The 5,000-nt window shown below is 41.2% G+C and overlaps 1 protein-coding gene across 1 annotated transcript in view; it reads left to right on the top strand.

The window, feature by feature from the left end:
• Positions 1 to 1,005: 1,005 nt before the first annotated feature.
• Positions 1,006 to 5,000, top strand: part of LOC143297106 (sodium/calcium exchanger 2-like) — an 85,527-nt gene continuing 81,532 nt past the window's right edge. The window contains exon 1 of the mRNA XM_076609278.1: positions 1,006 to 1,088. The gene's annotated coding sequence lies outside the window, so the exon portion shown is untranslated. The remainder of the gene's footprint in view (positions 1,089 to 5,000) is intronic.

Below are 5,000 nucleotides of genomic sequence, written 5' to 3'. Positions count from 1 at the left end.
ATGCGTTCTCGATCTTGGTATGTGCGTTGAGCAGTTGTATCGATCTTCCCCCACCCCTCCATAAATACATATATCGGGTGTCCCCAGAAAAGTGAATCGCTTTTTGACAAGTATTTTCTCACTGATAGAGAAACCGAATTCATTGAAATTTTTCACACAGTAACCTTAGGGTATCATCAACAAGTCTGCAAAATATCTAAACGTTCGGACACAAATTATGCGAGTATTGTCAAATTCAAAACACCATGTCAAAAAATCCAATATCAGAGCTGTGCAATGTGACCATCATGCCAGCTGCCAGGTGTTGGCATCTGTCAATCAGTGTCAGTCTAAAAATAGCCTGTCTGGGTGTCAAGCCTATTGATTTTTTTTTTTTTATTATTGTCGTCTGTATCCAAAATCCAAAGTTTCAGTTTGGAAGGATCAACCATGCCTCTGAGTGAAAGTGATTAGGTTACCATTGAAAACTGTTTCAAGGAGAAAGGCTGGGGTGGGTATAACCGTGGGTATAACCGTATTTCGATGCCTTCCTAGAAACTCATAACACCGGCTGTAGTGCCGAATTCACTCATAAGTAAACACCGAAACGCACCTTACGCACAGAACACAATACAGGCATGTACTAGGAGTTAAAGAAAGAGGATAAATTTCGCTTTTGCTGGTTCTCTTTCTCGTGTTGGTTTGTAAACCTAACATAAATGTCAGTGTTCCACGGATACTTTCTTCGCTAGGAAAAAAAGGTGCTCTTCCAAAGAGGCATCATTATCTGGGTGATGATGAAAACGTGTAAAGAAGGCGATGCATGCAAACATGTTACGTATCTGTATCTTTGATACAGCGCTCTCTGGGGCTAGCAAGCCATCTTTTCCGCCGCCTCCTTCCATATTTTTACACAACCCCGCGTGCGTCTTGCGCCCGCGCGTTTGCGAGAGTTTGCGAGCAGACGATTTCTCTCTGTCGCTGACAGATTGCAAGGGAGGTGCTTTTGATCAGAAGTTGGGCGACGGTTTTTTGTGAGGTTCTTCTGACTGAAAAAGCAACGTGTGTTCTGTTACATCGGTATGTGCATTGTGTGTATTGTTTTCCAGGTAGGTATATTAAGTCCCGAATGACGATTTTTTTTTTCTTCAAGTTACCGGCAAACAATAGAATTACAAAACGAAGTATAACAGGATAAACAGCTGTGTCGGATATTGACAGAACATTGACTTGGTTATCTTTGATTTTCATGATGTTAAGGTCTTTTATGCCTAATATGCTTTAACCGAAACCAGACGAAAATTCCTTCCTGAAAATGCAGGTTTACCTTCGTGTTTTACTTTCGTGTTTCGTGTTTGAGTCAAGAATTGCCATTATTTTATAGGCAATGGGTGGCGAATTTTCCAAATTACGAAGACCAGTGTAGTCAGTTTAGGTGTTTTAGATACAACGTTCACTTGTCTTTCACTCACCATATCTATAGGCCTATGTGAATTCACTCAAATTGTGCTGTAATCCAAATTATGTCATGTCAAAGTTTCGATTTGGTGTGTCAGACATGTGTGCCCATTGCTGTAGGTACAAGATCCAAACCGATCAACACTTAGTATGCCCATTTTGTGGAAATTGCAGTTTCAGTTTCAGTTTCAGTAGCTCAAGGAGGCGTCACTGCGTTCGGACAAATCCATATACGCTACACCACATCTGTCAAGCAGATGCCTGACCTGGAAATTGCAAAGAAGATGAAGTGCATTTTACTGTGATTGAAGAATAGAAGGAAGTAGGGGTAGGGTATCAGAATGGTATGATCGCAGGTGGAGGACAGGTGCACACTCCACTCTCCCCTCATACCACAAGCAGGGTCTTTTAGTAAGATGATTTGAGGTGTTTTATTTTTTTTTTCTAACTAAAAACAGCACACATGGAACACACACAATACCAAAACCCAGGTCAAAATAATACCAAATCATATGCTAAACATCATTGCCATGAAAGGCTGGAATAATATGCAAACATCAATATGTCGTCAGACCAATTCAAACACACACACAAAATATAACCTTTCACTACGTACCCAAACGTATGCACTCTCCTCAAAGAAATCCATGTAGAATGCAGAAGCTCCATCTACTTTAGCTTACCCTCAATCAACTGTTAGTGACATAAAATACTGTACCAAATATATGATTGACTAACACAAACTGTGCACCAAACATGTCACTGACTTAAATACGAACTCTCAGTGTTCATCAACTCCTTTTAACCACAGTTAAACCAATGTATAATAATAACTGTTTACAAAGTACCAAACATATCTTCCCTTTGTCTCTACAAAGCATCTCACTGGTAATGATAGTACCAAGTAATTGTCTCTGGTAAATATTTAGCAACCTGTGTGCACCAGCATAGGACCGACTCTCAGTGGTCTCAAATCTTTTAAACACATTACAATTATCTGTTGTCCCACTGGCATTAACACATGACTACAGCACATGGGAATCACAACAACCACCTAGTCAAACATGTCTCCCATAACAGTTTGCTGTATCATCCTGGTGCTCACACACGGAATATCCTGCTGCACAGAGTTAGCTGGTATATTTGTTCACCTTAAATATAACCGTCACCACCTAACATGCAAACAGGTGGGTAATATCTCTAACTCCATGAGTAGCTTAACAGAACATTATGTTCTACACACAGATACTACACACAATTATCATCTTTATAGCTTCTCATAACACAATGCTTACATTGTTCCCACAGTAGGTCAATAACTCATACACAACCGACGTGTCACTGAACATGATCATTTATGCGAGCCAAGATACAACACCAATTAAACCCAAACATGATATCAAAACATCATACCATAATACCTATAGCAAAATAACATGACAAGGGTTAAGGGGGTGGGGGTGGGGGGGATACTGAAAGACTCAAACCAGTATTTCCATTCAGCTAAGTATTTGCTACATTTTATACCATAACTACTTTTCTTTCACTCAGCAAGTCACACACATACTGGCTGTACTCTGACACAACTCATGGTTTCAGAACCAAACAAATTTTTTTTTACTCTTATAATTATCTGCAGTACCACATCAGCTCAATGGGTCTCTCAGTGTTTATATGATAAACGTCACAGTTCGCTTCGTGCTCTTGTGACAGAACACAATCCCACTGGGGCAGTGTGTTAGTCACAGAACCCAGTACTTGGAACCAAACATTCAACCAAGTCTGAAAAATAGATCCTAGTTCACTACTTACAGCCCTCCTGGTCAACAGATGTCTTTCTCAGTGGAGCCTCAGTCTCTCAGTCTGGCTCCCTAGTTTGCTAACAGCAGGGAAAAGGCTGCAGCCATGTGAGCTTGCTGTTTACATTCATGCTTTCCTAACGGGTACATCCCAATGGACCAATGGTCCCGACACTCCAGTCTGCGTCTATGATTTAGAGACACATCACCTTGATTGGTTGTAAACACACTATGTGTATAAAATGTTGCAAACGGACACCTCTGGTTGGTCAGAAGAGGATGACTAATAGCCAGGATGCAACACACACACACTGTCCTAATCCCTACTAACACTTCAACAGGGAAAGGTGAGGGGAGGGATGAGGAGAATGGGGAGGAGGGAGTTAGTGGTGTCTGAGAGGCTAATTGTTCTGGCTATGTTTGACTGTGAAGGAGAGGGCTGGGAGAGGGGGGAGGGGGTGGGGGCCGGGGCGGGGGAGGGATGGAGAGGGAAGGGACTTCCTGTGACCATCAGTCTCAAGTGGGGGAGGAGTGGGGATGGGGGGGAGAGTAGGGGGAGGTGGTAAACAAGGGGTAGTGTATTGTGGCTTGGGGATGCCACAACCCAACCATAACCTGACACTATAACAACTGATTCAGAATTTAAGACAGCAGCCGGTTTATCCCAAAATGATACATAAGCAGCCTAGTCTCTTCCGTTTAAATATATTAATGTCGCCAACAAATCAAAAGGTGGGGGAAAATCTGTGCCTATTTTTGTATCGAGCATTTAAAATAAGAGACACTTGTGCTCATAAGGGACTGTACTGTGTATACCTGTATGTTTGTATTACGGTATAATTGTTAGATACTGTTTCATTTTAGGGGCTTTGACCTGTAATGAATGATTCCTTCCTTCTTTCCTTCCTTTATTAATTGATTGATTTATTCTCTTTCTCTTTTTTTCCCCATGACATGTAAAAAAACAGATCGGTTAACAACAGATCTACATACTTAACAGGTACATCAGGTGTTGTCAAACCCAACTTGAGCTTTTATTGTAGTCAAAGAAACTAAATGATTAAAACCAACAACAAACAAAAACAACTCGATTATTAAACAAACATAACAACAGTGGGCTAAGTGTCGTATGGCGTTGAAATATTAAACTAGGCGAAACCAAATAAGCCAGTAAAGGCATATAAAATGTAAATAAATAAATAAATAAAATTAGGTTTGCCGATGATCAAGATCACATAATTTTATATGCTATCTGTTTTCATCTGGACACTAATACCTCCAGGCATGTTTTTGCTCTCTGAAGCTGTTCTGGCCTAGCCTGTTTCTAATTACGGAACAGATACACTCGTTCACCGCCAACTTGAACGGCCAAGAAAATGTGCAACTATGTGACAGCTGTCTGGCATCGAAGCCAGACACACAGACACAGAGACACTCAGAGAGAGAGAGAGAGAGAGAGAGAGAGAGAATAAACACAAAGCCACAGTATGAACAGTGTGTGGCAGTGAGGGGAAAATAGCCAAGACCGAAGCCTGCTAATAATGTCATTTGTCAGAAGAGATGTGGCATGGACAGACCTCCGTCCGTGTGTTGGCAAGAAGTAGTTTATATAATGGCAGTGGTGTGTGTCTGGGAGTTCATGCTCACATCTCTGACGTAAATCACTGTCATGGTTTGTCGGATTAGTCTGGTTTCCTTTGGGCTGAAAATGATTGCACGTGAACGTTGTTTGGCATCGGTAGTGTTTCCTATTGACGTTAAAAA

This window comes from Babylonia areolata, chromosome 22 (genome assembly GCF_041734735.1).
Source record: "Babylonia areolata isolate BAREFJ2019XMU chromosome 22, ASM4173473v1, whole genome shotgun sequence".
Taxonomy (NCBI): domain Eukaryota; kingdom Metazoa; phylum Mollusca; class Gastropoda; order Neogastropoda; family Buccinidae; genus Babylonia; species Babylonia areolata.
This window is presented reverse-complemented; position numbering and strand designations above follow the sequence as displayed.